Below are 21,935 nucleotides of genomic sequence, written 5' to 3'. Positions count from 1 at the left end.
AGACCAAAAGATTAATGGACCACCTGAACCACAGCTCCACCAGCCTGAGCCCAGAAGAATTTAGATGGTGCCCGTCAACCACTAATGATCGCTCCCACAGAGATCACAATAGAAGGTCCTGGACAGAGTGAGAGAAAAATGTAGAACAATAACCCTAATTCACAAAAAAAGACCAAACTTATTGGTCCGACAGAGACTGGAGGAACCCCCGAAACTACAGCCCCCGGACCCCCTGCTAACTCAGAACTGAAGCACTCCCTAAGTCCACCGTTCCACCAAAGTTTAGACAGACTTATAAAATAATAATACATGTGAGGAACTTGCTTATTAGTTCAATCAAGTATACAAGACTAAAAGGGAAACACCTGCCCAAAAGCAAAGAGGAGAAAGCAAGAAGCGACAAGAAAACTGGACTAATGGATACAGAGAACCAAGGGTGAAAGTGAAAGGGGGAGAGTGCCGACACATTGCTGGGATTGCAACTAATGTCACTAAACAATTTGTGTACAAAGTTTTTGAAAAGAAACCTAATCTGGGCTGTAAACTTTCACTTAAGACATAACAAAATTAAAAAAGGAGAGTTTGACTCAGTTTACTTACTAATAAAATGGTATTTTATTAGTTCCATCTTCATTCATTGTAATAAGATTAGATAAGGTTATGAATTACATTCCTTAAAACTATGCTTGACATATACTAAGAACTCCATAAGTTTAGAAATTTTGATGATGATGATGAATGGTGATGATAATATATATGCAGGTACTGTGTAATTAGAGGCAAATATGCAAACATACAATAATCCTTATAGAACTTTAAAATATTTCTTATACACTAGTCATTACACATCATATTTGGATATAAACATGATTCTTAAAATGATAACCTTTAAGTTTTTTTAATATATGTGCAACCATTTACATTGAAATAGATAAAAGTGAGAAATATACATTTCTGTATATTTCAGTTGAAGAAGTATTCCAAGCAGATTAAGGAAAGACATTGGGGTACAATTAAAATACAAATCTTGAGAGAAGATGGTAACTGACCAATTCCTTTATGAGAGAAGTTTGAGAGTAAATCCTAACTCAATAACGTTAATGAGGTGAGATTAGCGGCAGTTATGTTCTTGAGATAGAACTCAATCTACAAGACTAGATTGTGTCTTAAATCAATCTCTTCTGAGATATAAAACAAAGAAGCAAGCAGAAAGACAGCCAATCTCATACCACCAAGAAAACAGCACTTGGGTTCCAGTGCAGAGAAGCTCCTAGACCAAGGGAAGATTGATGACAAGGACCATTCCCCATAGCCAATAGAGAGAAAGTCTTCCCCCAGAGCTGACACCCTGAATTCAGACATCTAGCCTACTAGACTGTGAGAGAATAAGTTTGTCTTTGTTAAAGCCATCCCTTTGTGGTATTTTTGTTATAGCAGCACTAGATAACTAAGTCACTATCTGTCATCTATCATCATCATCATCTTTATTTATTTTTGTAGATTTAAAACCGGTGTCTTACTGAATAGAGGGAAACCTATACACATGTCCACAAAGATCAGGAACAAGATCTCTACTGTGCATGACCCTACTTAGAAGTATCTTAATTTTTCTAACACTAAAATTCCCATGCAAGTTCACAGACTCCTGCACCTCTTCACGAGTAGGTGATCTCCTTCCCAGGCCAAGCAGTGTACGTGGAGATCTGATTTGTACTTTGGAGTTTTGAGCAATGTTGCTGATCAGCTCATACCATGGATCAATGTAGTTGATAGAGCTGGTTCTTAAGGAAAATTAGCATGAGCTTATGAGGCAACAGCTATGAGTACAGATATTGAATCTCAAGCTCACAACCGTGTGGAATTGATAGCACTCCTCCAAAATGTCTTTTCGAAATGATTTAAAGAGACTTCTCCTGAGATATACCATGCTCTATCCCAGTCTATCATTAAGCCTTGAAAGAACTTTATATGCTTTTAATACTAACAGACATTGGAATAAATATCATCCAAATTTGCCTTACATAATTAAGAAGTTAAGAATAAGAAACTATACGAAAAGCAGAAAGAAAAAAAATCATAGGAGAAAAACAGATATATGATAAGGTTTTTAAAATTATACATTTGATTTTGTCCCGTGCAACTACAATAAGGCGATGATACTTGATTCAGTTGAGGATGAGAAAGGGCACCTACTTAGGCTTTTAAATGTTCCAAAAGGAGGTGATGCACAAGATAAAGAGCAAAAGAGGAATTGGGCAGGTGGTCAAAGTCATATATATCCATGAACTATCCCACATGAATTCTTTCTCCTCCAGCCTTCTCATACCATTTCTCTGCTACTATTTTGTAATATCATCTCTGAATACAAATATCAATGTCATTGTCAAAGGTATCACCTTTCTTAGCAGGAGAATGGCTACATCTTCAATTTTTTGCTGCACTTCAGAGGCCAGAGATGAATCATTTCAAATGTACAGTGAATATTAGTGTCTAGTTTTATGTCTGTCTTCAGGGCGGGTAGGCATGGGAGAGACATTACAATAGCTAGATTTCTCATGACAAACTCAGACTCCTTAATTAAACCCAACTAATCAAAATACTAATCAAGATACTGGGGTACACTGCATGAATAAAAGGGTCTAACCCAGTAGCTGGATTCAGGGAACAACTTGAAGCAAGGACTCATATACAACATAGGATTCTATCTCCTTGTCTCATCTCTGCTATTTAATGTGCATCTTTTTTTAATTATCCTCTATGTCCCTAAAGTTCTACCATAGCTAATACAGGAGGAGACATGGCCAATAATTCCCAAGCTTAAAAAATTATAACTACAATCTTAGTACTTATTCAAACAGCCACAGGGAAGTGCTCTGACTGGACCATGTTGGGTATTGCTATACTAATCATCTCTGGCCAGGTGTAAGCAGACACGTATTATATAGGGACTATGTGCAAAATGGAGACCTAGTGGCTCAGTGGTTAAGAACTATGGCTGCTAACCAAAAGGCCAGCAGTTCAAACCTACCAGCCGCTCCTTGTAAACCCTGTGGAGCAGCTGTTCTCTGTCCTATAGGGTTGCTATGAGTTGGAATGGACTTGAATGCAATGGGTTATCTGTAAAGTAGAAGTAAAAAAAAAAATTTTTTTTTTTTTTTTAATTTTTAGTGCCTGTAGCAGTGAAGTAGAAAAAGTAATGTATCCATAGTGATTATATTAAGCTAAACCGAGGAATAGGAAAGTCATAATATTCCAAGGTTTGGAAACTTTAAAGGAGAATAATCACGGACGTGGATTCCAGTTTTAGTGTGAAGCTCCACTTTCAGCAATTATTCAGGAAGAGGCCACTTTGCCATTTCCCTCTTAATTTCCATGATTGTTGGTCATCACTGTGTCAGCCATCCAAACTGGGAAGAAGTGGAAGTCCAGGAGAAGATGTCCTCTCAAGCAAGTGAGGTTATACCTTCACAAGTCATCTCTCTCTCCTACCTCACTGACAAGATCTATGTCACATGACCATTCGGCCAGTCTCTTAATGACAAGCTACAATAAATAGAATTAAGGGTCAAAAGAGAAGCTACATTGGAGGGCTATAGAAATATTTGTGTCTGCCTGGGGGAATAACGAAAACCCTGGTGGCATAGTGGTTAAGAGCCATGGCTGCTAACCAAAAGGTCACCATTTGGATCCAGCAGGTGCTCCTTGTAAACTCTATGGGGCAGTTCTACTCTGTCCTGTAGGGTTGCTATGAGTCAGAATCAACTCGAACCAGTGGGTTTGTTTGTCTGTTTGTTTTGGTTTGGGAGAATAAAGCCATAAAAAGATGTGGCAGTCTTCTTTTATAAAGATTACAGCCTTGGAAATCCTGTAGGGTAGTTCTAGTCTGTCCTATAGGGCAGCAATGAGCTGGAATGGACACTATGGCATTGATTTGGCTTTTGATTTGGGGAGAATAAAGGGTTACTTTTCACAGGAGGGAAACCCTGGTGGCATAGTGGTTAAGAGCTACCGCTGCTAACCAAAAGGTCAGCAGTTCAAATACACCAGGTGCTCCTTGGAAACTCTATGGCTCAGTTCTACTGTGTCCTATAGGATCACTACAAGTTGGAATCGCTTCGGTGGCAATGGGTTTTTTTGTTTGATTTTTCATAGGAGGTGACATTCCAGATGATTCTAAAAGATGAACAAGAGCTTTCCAGGTGGACATTGTGACTAAACTACAGGGTATAAGAAGGCTTTCTGATCATTTCAAATTTAGCGTCCTCAGATTTAGTACTCACATAAATACCGTTTGACTACCACTTGACTCTATTTCATAAATTCACTCTAAGATTGGGAATGTCTTATGCAGTTTTTCCCATTAATTATTTTACTCTCTAAAGATGGAACAGGTGTGAAAAAATTAGAAGAGTGGTCCCGAGGTTAGTACTCCTCAGACTGTATTCCATAGAGAAACTTCACTGCTGCAATAACCCGGTCAGAGACAGCATGGGTTCTTTTGCAAATAACCTGACAGATCATTGAGTTTAAAAGTGCAACATAGCATTGGAAACAGCTGCCTCACAATGAATAATGGGCTGTTTCCTGCCTAAAGGGCACTGATTGATTTAAAAGTGAAGGATATGCTTCAGGGGAAAATGAAAATGAATTTGTTACTTGAATAATCTAAACACAAAGAGCTATACTATCTAAACCTCTTTAAAGGAAAAAAAAAAGTATAAGGTGATTCCTCTCCAAAATAGAAAGGTAACAGTAATTCCACCCCCCCCCCAGCTTCTTTTATTATTGTAGTGTTTTGTTTCTTAATCTCAAGAATCAAAAGCCTTCAAGGAAACTAGTTTCCTGGAATTGGATTCATTTACGAAATGAGTCTATTGAACTTAGAATGTACAAACAGTACCAATGATAGTGTCTTAATTTTTATAATAGTAAATGATATATAAAATGGGCATGCAATCACCATATTATTATGAAGAGTTTTATATTTCTTAAAGTTTTATTACTATTATTAAAGCAGCAAATACAAAATAATATTTTCTATTGAATTTTCTGTAAAACCTGTTGAGTTTTGGTTAAGAATAGGACTGACATGTTTCTGAGTTAAAGTAAGTTAGGTTATGTACCAGTTTCTCAACATTGTTCATGTTATTTTACTTTTTTATGCCTCTGGCTCCACATGTAAAATGTGAATTATAATAATACCTAGTTTATTCAGAATGCATTAAGTGAGCTAATAAAGTCATTAATGTGGTGTTCAGGACATAATAAATGTTCAAAAATTATCAGCAAAAAAAGTAAGTTTTAACTAATCAGTCTTCTCCACTCTTCCTTATATCTCCATGATGTTGCTGTTTTTTGTTGCCATCAGGTTGATTCTAGCTCATGGAGAACACATGTGCACAGAGTAGAACTCGCTCCACGGGGTTTTCAAATCTGTGAGCTTTCAGAAACAGATTGCCAGGCCTGTCTTTTGAGGTGCCTCTGGGTAGATTTGAACTGCCAATCTTTCGGCTAATAGTTGAGTGCTTAATCATTTGTCCCACCCAGGGACTCCCAGCTCCATGTTGTCCCTGTTAAAGCAGAAAAAGTTGCAAAGGAAGATGGTTCCTTGATGGAAGAGAACCTCTTTTCAGTAAAGATATGGGGACAACTGAAGTTACTTATATTTCTATAGCAATGTCTTTTCCTGTATGCCCAAATTACAAGAGACTGGCACAAAGGATATTAAAAAGAAAAATAAGCCAGTAAGTTAAAGTGTTTTTTCATCCAGGTATTGCTGCTGGTTTATGATCACACAGAGAATAAAATCTACTAATTATCAGTTCAGTGTTCCTGCTAAAACACTGGCCTATACATACTCTCCTCTCGTAGACTGAAAAAAGAATATTCCAGGGCAGGAGAAAAGATGGGCAAAGTTTGAAAGGAAAGAAAAAGGGTATAAATTAAAATAGCCATGATAAATACAATAAACCGTGGTAATGATCATAATAACCATATCTAATAGAACAACAACTGATTGTTTTAAGTCAAACATTTTAACATATATTATGCTACTTACTCTTCAAAACAACTCCCTGGATTACATATTATTACTATTGTGCATATATTTTTTCAAATAAGAACAGTAAGCTCTGATAATTTAACTAAAGACATATCACCATAATACTTGTGTTCTCCATTTTAAGTCACTCAGTGTCCAGTTATTTGGGTAGCGAGGTCCTGAGTCTAGGTTACATGGAACAAGATTGCTGAGATAAGTGGAAATTGTTCATTCATTCATTTGCCATCCAGGAAATATTTATAAAGCACCTGCCTGTGTAAGTACCTGTATTAGAATACAAAAATGAGAAGGGGATGAGGGTATTATTTTCCTTTCAAAATATTCTGTTCTCTTTCCTCGAAAGTAGAAATAACAATAGTTCCATGATACCTTTAGATCTCACAAAGTCTCAGATGTCACTTCCTTCTGTAACACCTTGTACTTTTCTCTGCATACACTCTGTACGTTCTGTTGTAATACATGATTTACACGTCTAACTTCACTATTAGTCCCAAATCTCTGTAAAGACAGAAATTGAACCCATACATATATATATATATATATATTTTTACTGTGTATTTCACACACGGTGTGGACCATAAGTAAACTACAATATATACCACAAAATATATATTGATTTACTGTCTTAGACATTCATCCAAACATAATTGGGATGTTGAAAGTCAAATTCTTTATAGTTGCAGTTGTTTTAAAGCTAGTTTTCATAATGTATAACTTCCAGAGGAAAAAAAAAAGTAAGTACAGGAAAGGTGATGTAAAATTTTGAGGAGATGTAAAATGGCAAAATAACTACAAGGAGTTTGAGGAGGAAAAAATAATAAAAGAGAGAGATCAGGAAGACAAAGATAGGGTATCAAACAAAAAAAACCAAACCTAGTGCCGTTGAGTCAATTCCGATTCATAGCGACTCTATAGGACAGAGTAGAACTGCCCCATAGAGTTTCCAAGGAGCACCTGGTGGATTCGAACTGCCGACCCTTTGGTTAGCAGTCATAGCACTTAACCACTACGTCACCAGGGTTTCTAAAAGATAGGATAACCCAAGATGGCAAAATGGGAGTTTAGGGAATGCCCTTGGTCTCAGTTTATAGAATGTATTATTTTAACCTAAAACTTTCTAGGTCCTGGATCTTTCTTTCACCTTTACATGTCTGATCTGTTAGTAGAGAATCTAGTAGACATGTTTTATCTTTAGGGTGTGTAGTGAAAAATAAAAGTCAGAATGGAGGATTAATTTAACTAAGAAGGAAGGAGCTACTGATAGTGAGAAGAAACTAAAAGTAGAAACTATGAATTGTCTAAGTCGTTTGGAATATGTGAGAGGGAAGGGGAGCTTGGAGTCTTAAAAGAAGAGAAATTGTATCTTATATAAAATGAAGAAGAATTTGGAATCTGGGAAATAGAGAGGAGAGTTCAAAACTCATGACGGTGTAGATTTTGAAGTATGTCACAATCTGTGACAAAGGTCACAGTTTAGCATTAGTGAGAGAAAAAAAGTTAGGTTGGATATTCTGCAAAGGGATGTCCAAGATCAAATATAGTAGAAGAAAGGCTGAATTTCTTTGGGATAAAAATACTTAATTCTTGAAGAAGCTGGTTAGGATCACTCTACACTGAATGTAACACTATATTTTCTAATTATTATTTAGAAACAGAAGTTTATTTATATTTGTTGTTGTAGTTGAAAGTTGCCTTCAAATTGATTTCAACTCATGGCAACCCCATGTATAGAGAGCAGAACCGTGGTCCACAAGGTTTTCAAGACCGTGACCATTCAAAAGCAGATCACCAGGCCTGTCTTCTGAGAGACCTCTGGATGGGTTTGACCGCCCACCTTTCAGCTAGTAGTCAAGGACTTAACTGTTTGCACTACCCAGGGCCTCTTTATTTATATTTAGAAATCAAAAAAAAAAAAAAGGTACAAAAGGAAGATTTCACTTTTTTCTGGTGTCAGATCTGAACTCCATGATTAAATTCTTCTTTCACAATTTTCTTCTTTTCTTTGTTTAATAACTCTGCAAAGTCTTAAAATTACCTAATTATCCCTTGAGGGCCTAAAATTCAGACTCTAAGTTTAATTGTTAGAATTTGTAGGGGCCACGGTACGGTTGAGAATATAGTATAACAAAATCTTATTTATTTTATCTTGTATTTCAAACGTTAAGGGATGGTTTGATATGGTGCGTTGTTTTTCATACAAATTTGTATTGTATACTAAGTGATAAATATTTATATTGTAGGGGAAAGGGAGTATTTATGATTTTTGTGATCACTAATTAGGTCTCTTTCCTAGGCAGTGAATGACCCCAGATGGACTGAATCAGACATGAAATTGGAGTCATATTGGCTGCCTTGATAATTGGTTATCTGAGATGAACCTCAGAGTGGAAGCATCAAAGCAAAAATGGAGGAATAATATGAAAAAGGTTGTAAATGAGAAAGTGCAAGGCAGAAACAAGAACAAAACAAAACAAAAAACAATTGAAAATTAAACAGACACAAAAAAAAAAAAAACAGGAAAGAGAAACCTTTCTCATTAGAGTACGTCACTTGTAAACTAAGGCAGATCTTACCCAGAGTATAGGAAATCTGATGTGTTTTGCTATTTTGTATTGTTGTCTATTTTGCTGTGATTCATTTTTCAGAGGTTCAAAGTATTTGTTATGAGCAGGAAGAATAGAGCGTAAGATAATTTTGTTTTCACATCCTGGAATTTTAGGATATAGGATTTGAACTCTATTACCCAAACAGCTTATCCTATCAACCCACAAAACCTATGACAATGGACTTGAAATCATTGGTTCAAGACATGCCATTTTGCAGCTGGTTCCAGAGGATTAAAGTGACTTCTAAACCTTGAGATCAGTTTGTTTACCGATGGAATTCGCAGGACAAAAACAGCAGGGGAATCTCACCACTTTGGTAGAATTCATCCTGCTTGGCTTTGCTGATGTTCCTGGCCTCCAGAGATTTCTTTTTGGGGTGTTTTTGATAATCTATATGATTATCCTGATTGGAAATAGCCTCTTTATCATAATAACCAAGGTGGACCCTTCCCTCCAGACCCCCATGTATTTTTTCCTTGGGAACTTTTCCTCCTTGGAAATATGTTATGTGTCAGTCACTGTCCCTAGATTGCTAGCAGACCTCTGTCGACAGAATAGAAATATTTCCTTTCTGGCCTGTGCTACTCATATGTATTTCTTTCTGGTCTTGGGAGCCACCAAGTGCTTCATTCTGACTGCAATGGCCTATGACAGGTATGTGGTCATTTGTAACCCATTACTCTACCCTCTCATCATGAACACCCAACTATGTATCCAACTGGCAGCTGGCTGTTGGATCAGTGGAATTCCAGTACACATAGGGTCCACCTATTTGATCTTCTCTCTACCCTTCTGTGGACCTAACCAACTAGATCACTTTTTCTGTGGCATATCTCCAGTGCTTAAACTAGCTTGTGGGAACACATTTATGATTGAGATGTTGATTTATGTGGTTGCTGTTCTAGTTGTTACTATACCTTTTATGTTGATAATTTGGTCTTATGTCCAAATAATCTCAACCGTCCTGAAGCTGCCATCAGCAACAGGGTGAGCCAAGGCCTTGTCCACTTGTTCTTCCCACCTTATGGTGGTGGCTGTATTCTTTGGATCAGGCATCATTACGTACATGAGACCAAAGTCTAGTCATTCAGTAGGAGTGGACAAACGCCTTTCTCCTTTTTACACCATTGTGACACCTATGTTTAACCCCATGATATATTGTTTGAGGAACAAAGATGTCACGGTAGCAATGAGAAAATTTCTATCAAAATGGATTGTGTTATGATTCAAACATATGACTTTTAAAATCTCTTTTCTTATTTGTTAGAGTCTCCATATATTAACTTTGGTTCTTTCTCTGATATTCTAAGAAATCTTAATTACTGTCAATAAATTATCTCATATATATATATTTTTTATCTCATCATAAAATCAACTCTGCTTTTCTTTTCAGACAGTAATCAATCCCAATTTTTAATACATTCTTATGCTCAATCCAAGATATTGAAGTATCTGTATACCACTTTGGAATCCTCAAAGATCGTGCTCGATGTTATTGTTTATAAGACTCTAGAATATTGCCTACATTTTCTTCATCACTAAAAAAAAAGTTTATTCATCTTTATATCTCCATAGCCCAACATATTTTCTGGAATATGATAGACATTTAATTAATTTGGTTAGATTGAAATGATGAGTGTTAGCAAAGTTCTTATTTTTAGTGTTTTATTTTTATCTGCTCATGATCAGTAATTGCATTATAAGCAGGTAAGTTCATGTAAAGAAGAGAAGGAGGAAGGAAGGCAAATAATGGTATCTGAGTAACTAAAAAAACGTGTTTTATACAAAACCATTAAATGTAAGCCCTGGACTGTGTGAGTCATTTTTCTTGCCTCTACCCTATTTCATCTTGATGTAGAAGCCAGAAAGACCTTAATGCCACAAGGTCTTAATGACAAAGGAATATTTGACTAAAGGCTGTGTGTTAAAGGCAAGAAATGGTAAATTTGAATGTTAAGGCTAAAATATAAGAGAATTTGAAAATAAAGGAATAAGCTCTATAGTCAAAAGCAGTAGCATTCATGTCAATTAAGAAACCTAAGGAATAGTAGTGCAAATGATTAATGCGCTCAGCTGCTAACTGAAAAATTGGAGGTTTAAATCCACACAGAGGTGCCTAGGAAGCATGGCCTGGCATTCCACTTCTGAAAAATCATACGCTGGAAATCCTATGGAGCACAGTTCTACTCCGACAAACGTGGTCATCATGAATTGGAATTCATGGCAACTGGTTACTTTTTGATAAGTTGAAGAGGCATATCATTAGCCCTAGAAAAATTACTCAAGATAAATATAAAAAGAGGTATACATATAAACGAAACCAAACCAAAACCATTGCTATCAAGTCATTTCTTACTCGTAGCAACCCTGTAAGAAAGAGTTGAACTGCCCCATAGGGTTTCCAAGGCTGTAATCTTTATAGAAGCAGACCACCACATATTTCTCCCGAAGAGCATCTGGTGGGTTCAAAAGGGTGATCTTTTGTTTAGCAGTTGAGCAATTAAACACTGTACCACAAGGGCTCCTTAAGGACAACAATATGGGAAAAATGAAAGAATTTAACTGATGCAAAAATGGTCAAAAGAAAATGAAGGTGCAAAAATAAAATTAAAAAAAAAAACTAAAACAAATGACAAATGGTACATTCAATCCAAATGTATCATGACATCAGATGCAAGTAGATGAGCATTTTAATTAATAGACAGATATTAGAACGAAAAAGGAGAACTTCACTGTGTACTGTCAAATTGAGCTGTACTTTAAATAAATCCGTTCAATGTGTTTGAAAATAAAAGGAGAAAATAAAAAGCTACAAGCTGTAAACTTTGGGCATAAGAATGATGGAATGCCTATATTAAAAAAAAAAAAAAAATTCTGTTGCAGCCAAGTCTATTCCTACTCATAGTGACCCTATAGGACAGAGTGGAACTGCCCCATAGAGTTTCCAAGGAGCCTCTGGTAGATTCGAACTGCCGACTTTTACGGTCCGTGGGAGTAGCACTTAACCACTATGCCGCCAGGGTTTCCCTGGCTATATTAGTAACAGTTAGAGTAAAATTCAAGACAAATGGAGTTGCTTGAGGTAAATAGAGAGGTGTCATAATGATAATACAGACCATTTACCGAGAAAGCATCAAGATTCCAAATGTGTTGGCACTAAAAACAGTTTTGACATTCATCAATTAAAACTAACTCAGAAGTAATGGATGTAAGAAATAGAGACAAAGACACTAAAAGACCTCAAAAACATAAGGAGAGACATGGAAAATAAAAATAAAAAAAAAATCCAATTTCTAGAGATGAAAACTACAATATTTGGGATAGAAAAACTAGTGCTGATAAGTGAGTTTTGCAAGATTTCAGAATTCAAGATCACTGTAGAAAAAATTGTGTTTCTATATATTAGCAATGAAAAATCAGAAATTATAATAAAAATCACCTAAAACAGTATAAAATATGATATACTTAAGAAAAAACTGGCAAAGATATACAAAACATGGACACTAAAACTAAAAAATACTGCTGAGAGAAAATAAAGAAGACCAATATAGATAGCGTATTGATGCTTTGAAGCTCAATATTGTCAAGACAGACTCTCCTCAAATTGATCTGTAGGCTCAATGCAATGCAAATCAAAACTGAAAGTTATTTATTTGCAGAAATTAGAAAATGATTTTAAAATTCATATAAAACTCTGAAAATAAACACAACAGAATGATAATATTGAAGAATTCACGCTACCTGATTTTAATTATTTCTATAATCACACGGTAATCAAGCAACTGCTGTATTCTCATTAAAACAGGAAAATATATTAGTGAAAATCACTGGAGTCCAGAAATCAACCGACACATATTTGGACAACTTATTTTTATCGGAGAGGTGCAAGGATATTTGGTGGTGAAAGGATAGCCTTTTACCTACAATGCTGAAACAATATGTCTATATAAAAAACAAAGCAAAAGAAAACAAACAAATTTGACTCATATCTTGCACCAAAACCAAAAATTATCTAAAAACGAATCATATATCTAAAATGTAATACCTAAAACTTTAAAACTTTCAGAAAGAAAAAAAAAATTTTAAAGAAAGTTATTGTGCCTTTATGTAGGCAAAAAATTTTCTTTGATATAACCAAGGAATCAAGTTAAAAACTGATAAATTGGACTTCATCAAAATTAAACAGTCCTTTTTTTGAAAGACACTGCTACGAGAATGGAAAGACAAGCCACAGACTTGGAGAAAACATATCCAATTCATCTACCTGGTATAGAGTTTGCATGTACAATATATAAAGACTCTTTCATCCAGAATATACTGAAAGAAAATGATAATAAAAACTATTCAATTTAAAAATTGACAAAATAATTCAAACAAACTTTTTACTTAAAAAAATAGTAAAGGGGAAATGCTCAGTATCATTAGTTATCAGGGAAATGGACATAAAATCACAATGGAATTCCTTTATACACCTATTACTATAATCACACAGCCTGACCACACAAAGAGTTGTCAGAGATAAAGGATTAAAACTCTAATACACTACTGGTAAGACTATGAAGTGTTAAAACCATGTTGGAAAATAAATTTGGCAGTTTCTTAAAATATTAAACATACATCTATCATGTTACCTAGCCATTCCATTTCTTGTTACTTGTTCCAAGAGAAGTGAAAACATTTGCTCATTTAAAGCTTTGTACACATTTTTTCATACAGCTTTATTTGTAATGGGGGGGGGAAGAACTCAAATGTCAAACAGTGGGTGAATACATTAATATACTGAGGTATAACCAGACCACACAATACCACTTAGCCATATAGAAAGATGGACTGTTGAAACATGCAACAATATGACTGCACCTCAAAATAATTATGTTGAGTGAAAGAAGCCAGTCAAAAAGTAGTACACACAGTAAGACTCCATTTATAAAATTCTGTAAAATGAAAACTTATCTATAGTGATAGACAGTAGATCAGTGATTGCCTGGGGGAAAGAATATAGATATAGGAGGCAAGAACTACATAGGGACATAAGGAATACTTTGTGGGTGACAGGTATTTCACTATCTTGACTGTGATGATGTTTTCACTGGTGTTTACATATACCAAAATGTATCAAATTGTACACTTTCAATGTTCACAGTTTATTGTATAAATTATACCTCAATTAAACAAAACAACAGTTGCTAACAATTATGACGCATAGCGACCCCGTGTGTGTCAGAGCAGTACTGTGCTTCATAGAGTTTTCAATGGCTAATTTTTTGGAGGTAGATAGCTACAGCTTTCTTCTGAGGCACCTCTAAGTGGACCTGAGCCTACAAACTTTTGGTGGAGTTAACTCTTTTTACCACCCAGAGACTCCTATACCTCAATACAAGTGATAAAATAAAAATAAAACAAAAAGAATCTATAATAAAATCCAAATACCCTAAATATAATAATTGAGTGGACAAGACAGCTTGTCCAATGTATGCCAGTTAACCTCTTTTCTCACCGCTTCAGTGTATTGCTCAGTGGTTAATGTGATGATGTTGGCAGAATGGAAGAAGGCATAGGCTCAACCTAATCAATTTCCATTCACCAAGGCAGGCTATACTTACTTCCTGCTGAATGCCTGTCACAGAAAGTGACCAACTCTACCCTTTCATGTGATAGCATTGCCCAGGCATCCAGTCTGTCATGGGGTGACCATGTGAATACAGCACAGCTTTTCTATCATGGAGTGGGTAGCGTGCTTTCCCCATGAGAATAGATTTGTATTCCATATATGGATTTGTCTTCCATGCCAGGAACATATCTGCCAGCAACACAATTGAGAATGCCTTTTACATAGTCAAGGTATTGCACGCAACATCATCTCTGAACAAGAAACTTCTCTTACTGTAAATACAGTATGTAATGTGCTCATGATCATGGAATTCACTGGTACTACCACCTTATCTGGAGTCCTGGTGGTGCAGTGGTTAAGAGCTACAACAAACTACAGCTGCTAACCAAAAGTTTGGCTGTTGGAATCCACCAGCCGCCCCTGGAAATTCTATGGGGCAGTTCTACTCTGTCCTATAGATTTCTTACCGTCTTATCTACCTCTTAGAAACAACTCGGTTGATTAGCACTATGGCATGCTGAAACAACAGCTAGTAAACCTATCAGCCTTAAACTAAGGATAGGATGGCTCCTCCCATGTAGTCAGAGTGTTTGCATTTGGAACTCAAAAAGTGGAATTGGAAACAGCCCCTATTGATACTAGATCTAATAACACATTTTGTTATTTAATTTACTTCTCTTTGCTGTAACCCTAGGCTTACTGCATTGTTACTGAATTCCTAGTATTTAAGAGAGGAGTGTTTCCACTGGACAAAGTCAAGTTTCAGCTAAAATGAATGTTGTGACTCCCTTCACATCCGGCCTTTAGGACGATTATTCAATATGTGTTTCTGCTACAGGATGGAAAAGAGGAGTGTATCTGAAGCCGTAGATTTTACTGGATCAACTGTTCATATCCCTATGTCCCAAAATGCTAAAGAATGGAAAACTAAGGCAACTGGACAAACAAAGGGTCATTAAGACTTAAATTCTATTAGAATGAAGCTTTCAATCAGCACACACAAGCACACCCCAAATTAAAAAAACAAACAAACAAATAACAATGGAAAAGAAAACTGACCAACCTAGTTCCAGCAAAGAGCAATGGGAATGTGAAACTGGCCTCGTCAGCTACAGATGCATTTATATTCTTTGCTGGTTATTATTTTTTTCTGTTTTCTCCGGCTGCTTTATGTGAAGAAGTCTCGTGTAGGCTACCTTGCCTATTTAATTTCCAAATGAGAGGAACAGTTTACGTCACCTGATTACAAGATAGCAGTGGTAGAATTTTTGTGTTTCTTCTTTTTTTTTTTTTTTCTCCCATTTGAAGATAAAAGGCAAGAGTGGACACTGAAAATCAAGAGGTAAACTGTGCTAGAAAACTTTTTGCAGTATCGCTTCCATTTCCCACCCAGCTCTGCCTAGCTTTGTGTCCTGTGTCGCTGAACTCTGTGGCTTTGATCACTCAGGCTTCCTTGAACTTTGGCTTCTGATTGGCTTTGGCCAATGGAGGAGACTCTGGGTGATGCCAAAGATTAGTGCACACAGCTGTTAACTGAAAGTTTGCAAATTCTATCCACCCAAAGTTTCATCAGGAGAAAGGCCCGTTGGTGTGCTGGTATACTTCTGAAAAATCAACCACTGAAAACCATATGGAGCAAGCTCTTCTCTGATACTCATGGAATTACCATGAGTTGGAATCGATGGCAACCGTTTATCCTTTTTTTTTTTTTTAATTCAGCCAATGGAAGCCACACATAAGAGATTAAAAGTTGAGAAGAAAAAGAGTAATGTAATTTTTCCTCAGCTCGTCTCAGTTGTGCCGACCATCTGTGGTGGCATTTTTTCCCTATTTAAGGCCATATGTCTTATCATGCAGCTCCTCCCCTTTGGCTACAGCCCTCTCCAGGTTCCAGAACAGGTTCTTCCTCTTGCTTCTTTGGTGTTAACTCTGGCGGTGACATCTCACCGCCTGATAATCACGTTATTCCTGTTCACATTTTCTAAATAATCCCTTCATCAAACTCTATTTGGGTCTTTCAGTGTGCCGCGCTGGCCTAAACAAAGTCTTTCAGCTATGAATATTTCAAAATCTTTTTTGCTATTCTACAGTTTCTGATGTCCCTTCCTCCCATTCCATTCACCAAGCTTCCATACATTTATGTTAAAAAAAGAAATAGAAGCTATCAAACAGGAATGTGCTCATACGCCTGGTAATAAATATGAAAATCTACAGGCATCTACAAAAACACCTGCCCATTCTTCTCCTGTCCCTCTGACTACAACAGAGGAACTCACACTACTTCTGCCTACGGCTAAATTTTCCAACTTTCCAGTATGAGCTTTGAGCCCCATCTACTGTCTCTCTCTGGAAACTTACAGATCTATTTCCTTTTCTCTCTCTTTTTTTTTTTTGGTTATATTGTTACTTTTGAAAGCAATCACTTTTTGAGGAAGGCAAAGTAGACAATGCCTATGCAAACACCATTGTCTGGTTTTCAATCTATTTCCGTCTTTGAATTTAAGTATGTCACCTGTAGGTAGCTGACATTCAGTTCTAGTTTCTTCCAGTCTGACAACCTCTGACTTTTGACTGGATCATTTAATCTATTTACATTTAGTGCCATTTTACTTTTGGTTTTCTATGTATCTCGTGTTGCTTTTGCTTCTTCATTCCTTCTTCTGCAATACTTCGGTAATTTTCTACTATAACTTTTAATAATATTTTTACCATTTCTTGAGTTATTTCTTAGCATTTGCTCTGGAGTTTACAATATACACCTGAACTTATCAGTGACTCCTTCAAATTTGTATTAACATAGTTCTAATGACAGGAATTGCAAAGGACTTCTTTAAAGTTTTGAAAAGCAAAGACGTCACCTTGAAGACTAAGGTACACCTGACCCAAGCCATGGCATTTTCGATCACATCATATGCATACGAAAGCTGGACAATGAATAAGGAAGACAGAAGAATTAATATCTTTGAACTACGATGTTGGTGAAGAATATTGAATATGCCAGGGACCGCCAGAAGAGTGGACAAATCTGACTTGGAAGAAATACAGCCAGCATGCTCTTTAGAAGCAAGGATGGTGCGACTGCATCTTACACATTTTGGACATGTTGTCAGGAGGGATCAGTCTCTGGAGAAGGACATCATGCTTGGTAAAGTACAGGGTCAGCAGAAAGAGGAAGACCCTCAAAGAGGTGGATTGACACAGTGGCTGCAACAATGGACTCAAGCGTAACAGTGATTGTGAGGATGGTGCAGGAACGGGCAGTGTTTCGTTCTGTGGTACACAGGGTCTCCATGCGTTGAAACCAACTTGATGGCACCTAACAACAATGATAGCTATACTTCTGTATAGCTCTACCCCTTTTTTTGCTATTATTGTTATATTTTTTGCATTTCTTTATGTTATAAACTCCAAAATAAATTATTATAATTATTACTTTATATGTTGGTTGCTGTTGTTAGTTACCCATCAAGTCTGTTCTGACTCGTAGTGACCCATGTACAACAGAATGAAACACTGCCCATTCCTGTGCCATCTTCACAATCCTTGCTATGTTGAGCCCATTACTTTATGTAGATTTATGTAATTAAAGAGATTGAGAAAAGAAAGAAAAAATGGGGAAGTACGTATTTATACTGTTTACTGCATTAACCGCCTTATTTGCCATTTCTGGTTCTCTTCATTTGTTCCAGTAGACATATGGAAACCCTAGTGGCATAGTGGTAAAGTGCTATGGCTGCTAACCAAAAGGTAGGCAGTTCGAATCCACCAGGCGCTCCTTGGCAACTCTATGGGGAAGTTCTACTCTGTCCTATAGGGTTGCTATGAATCAGAATCGACTCGACAGCAATGGGTTTGTTTTTTTGGTTTTACTTAACATATATTCTATATTTTCAGTACAGCTATTACATCATTTGTGAATTCCTCTTTTTCAGATTTAATATTCTCAGATTAACTCAACCACTTCTAATTTGACTTTTTTCTAGACACCTGACCAATTTGGGTACTGCCTTCTTAACAAATAGTGTTTATGTCCGTCCTCTGAAACATCTTGCTATCAATTAACACACCATCTTAGGTTTTATTTGGCCAGTGTGAATTTAAATGGAATCATTACTTCAATTAACTAGGGCATTAGACTAATTTTATAATGAGAAGATGACTTCCCATATTTAATAAAACCATGTAAAGTATGCTGTGCATGCTATTTGACATTTAATTAAGTGAATCAAAAAAATTATACATTAATATTAAATCATTTGCACACATTTATTTTCCATCAAAATATGGAACTCTATCTCTTAATAACATGACCTTGCTGTTTTTGGTCTATTATTGGCATCCATGTGATTCTTGAATTCCTTTATTTCTTCTAACTTATTTGTTTACTTTTTCAGCTTTGTAAAGTTTCCATGTTTTATAAACAGGTCTCTATTTTGGCCTCACCTAATTACTAATTAATATCCTGAGCAGAACCTAACCTAGTGGCAAGATTTCAAATTCCCTTAATTAACAAATTCATTGTTCCAAAAAATTGAGCAAAGACAAAATATTAATTGATAACTGTGCATATTCGGGAAGAGTGTAACATCAAATAGCCAGGTGAAAACGAAAGAGACTGGGAAATAAAAATTAAAACAAAAACAAAAAAACAGAGATACTATAGCAAAGAGACAAAAAAGTATTACCTTTCTTAAAAGAGGATTTAATAAATGTTGTCAAATGTTAAGGAACGAGTCAGATGAAGAAATCACATTATATATAATAACTACCATTTCTTGTTGCTTTTAAATTTCTTTTGAGTTGGAGAAAATATTTTTTCCACATAAAAATATTGAACAATAAACAAGGGCATGTGAGAACAAAAAAATCTTACTACAATAACTGTAGAGAAAGTACCAAAATTTACATAAAACACATATACAATGAATGGAAATGGACCCAGCATCACAAAGCAGTGCCAGCTTCCAAAGTTGACAATATCTGTAGACTTTGTCAATGAGATTAATCAGATCGAGGACAGTTGAATTACATAGAAGAAAACATGGTTTAAATTAAGATGTGCTGAAAACCTCAAACTTCAGCATAACTTTATTTCATCTCCAAAACATTGTTTCTAACCCTAAATTTTATACTGGAAGGAACATAAATTTGCTATTTAATGTCCAATATTATGATCAATGTTTGATTCCTTGAAATATACATTGTAAAACTGTGATGCTTTACTCCATGTCAATAGTGCTTAACATTAATATTGAGATAGATTTCAATTGCTCTTTATTGACAATTGAGAGAATATCTCTATGAAGAGGAAACTCATGAACCTACTAAAGAATATGGGTCAGATTCATCCATTGAAGATTGATCTACCTCCTTAAAATTGTGGGTTTCTCAGACTCTTTGTAGTAGCTGGGTGTGTTGTATGTGTTTGTTTGTTTTGCTTTTTGTTTTTGCTGTGTGTGTGGGTGTTATATAGCTAACGTTTATCTTAGAAGAGGTAAAAGAGATTGAACAGAAGGTCAAAAATATTCTATATGATTAGCTCCATGTGATATTGTGACTTTTGTCTCTGAACATTTGATCTTCTTTCTTCCACAGCAAAGAGTTCATTATAAATAAACTTTATTTTTAAAGACCCAGTGAGAACATAGAATGATTATAACATGAACATTCCATGTTCCAGTATTAATCTTCTAATTAATCTTATCCCTAATCGGTTACAGATACTTGAGTATTAACAGAATGTGTTTACTTTGAAAATATTCTAATGGAAACCTTATGTTTGAACTAGGCTTTGAAAGTTAATTACTCTATTTTGTTCAGAAAATAAACCAGGCCATCACAGAAATGAAAGATTCTTTTCCTGGTAGTCACATTCCACAAAGCCTTCTTTACTTCCTTATTCCTGAGGCTGTAGATCAGAGGGTTCAGCATGGGGATAACCACTGTGTAGAACACGGAAGCCACTTCGTCATGACTCAAGGAGTAGCTAGAACTGGGTCTCAGATAAGTATAGATGACAGTTGCATAGAACAGAATTATAGCAGTCAAGTGGGAGGCAGAAGTTGAGAATGCTTTGCGCCTCCCCTCCCCTGAATGCATATGAAAGATGGTGAAGAGAATATAGGAGTAGGAAGTAGGGATGACCAGCAGAGCACTGACCATATTCACACCAGCAAAAGTGGAAAAGATGCTTTCATTCAGGCGTGTGTCAGAACAAGAGAGCTTAAAAAGAGGGGGGCTGTCACAGAAGAAGTGATGGATGATATTGGAACCACAGAATGGTAAGCTGCTTACATAACTTGTGTTAACCATGGAGTTCAGCAATCCTGCTGTAAAGGCCTCAGCTGCCATTTTAAGGCAGACTGTCCTGGACATGATTAAGGAGTAAAGCAGTGGGTCACATATGGCCACATAGCGGTCGTAGACCATTAACCCAAAGAGGATGCATTCAGTTGTTGCCAGGGCAATAAAGAAATACATCTGCAGGAAGCAGCCAGCAAAGGAGATGGTTTTCTTCTCAGACAATAGATCTACCAGCATCTTTGGGGTGATGGTGGATGAGTAGCAAACATCCACAAAGGACAAGTTAGCCAGGAAGAAATACATGGGTGTGTGAAGTCGAGAGTCCACCCTGATTAGCAGGATCATCCCCACATTCCCCAGGACTGTGAGTGTGTAAATCACAACAAAGAGCAAAAAGAGGGTGATCTGTAGCTCCAGGTGTCTGCTAATCCCAGCAGGATGAACTCAGTCAGTGAGGTATAGTTTTTTCTGGTCATTTGTTACAAATAGAATTTGTTTAAACTTTGTATTATGTTTAAATCATTTCTTCTGCAAAACTTTGTAGGAAGAAGTAGAAATGCTAATGAAGATATTCACGCATGGAAGAAAAAAATAACCTAGGATAATATAGTATAGTAAATGGAATTAATGAAATGAGAGAAAACAAATAGTGGACAAATGGAAAAGACGTTTGACTTTAATAAGCAATGATCTGTAATGAATCTGGGTTGTAGGCCTTCAAAATCACTTCTCTAAGTCCCCAGATTCCTGCTGTGTTTTTGAAAATGCAACATGTATTTTTCTCATTCCTTTATACCAGCCCACAATCAAATGCAAAGAATAAAAATATTCTTGCTGAAGTCTCTCCAATTCTCTGAACGACTACATGGACTTAATTCAAGGATAATATTTTCTATTCCTTAAAACTACTCTGTGCAATCTTTTCCAAAATTCATGCATTGCCTCTAGAAATAGCTTTTGTGTAACCCTAAGTAGCAAAACAGTGACACTCTCAGCTAAGTGATATTTTGGCATTCATTATATAGTCATGAAAAACCTTGCAATTTTGAAATGTGGGCCAAATTGTTTTTCTAGTTACAAGGTGGTCCAAATACCAAATTTGTGCCATGTAGCAACAGTCATGGTATCTCCCCATCCCAGTGAATGACATCACCAGATCCTTTGAACTTCCTTCCCAGATAGTGTCTTACCTGTGTAGTTTATCATTTTCTTTAATATTAGGAGTTCTTAGGGGTGAAAACATAAAAAGATGAAAAAATTCATTTTTTAGAAAATGCTGCATAGTGTTAAATTACCACTTTGAGTTACCTTCTGAGTAAATGCATGGTGAGACACTTTTATTTTGTTTTATCTC

At 36.1% G+C, this 21,935-nt stretch overlaps 1 pseudogene; it reads right to left on the bottom strand.

The window, feature by feature from the left end:
* Nucleotides 1-20,080: 20,080 nt before the first annotated feature.
* Nucleotides 20,081-21,057, bottom strand: LOC126080286 (olfactory receptor 5F1-like; annotated as a pseudogene).
* Between the last annotated feature and the right edge of the window lie 878 nt (nt 21,058-21,935).

Source organism: Elephas maximus, chromosome 7 (assembly GCF_024166365.1).
Source record: "Elephas maximus indicus isolate mEleMax1 chromosome 7, mEleMax1 primary haplotype, whole genome shotgun sequence".
Classification (NCBI taxonomy): domain Eukaryota; kingdom Metazoa; phylum Chordata; class Mammalia; order Proboscidea; family Elephantidae; genus Elephas; species Elephas maximus.
Note: the sequence above shows the minus strand (reverse complement) of the source record. Positions and strands in the feature narration are given on the sequence as shown.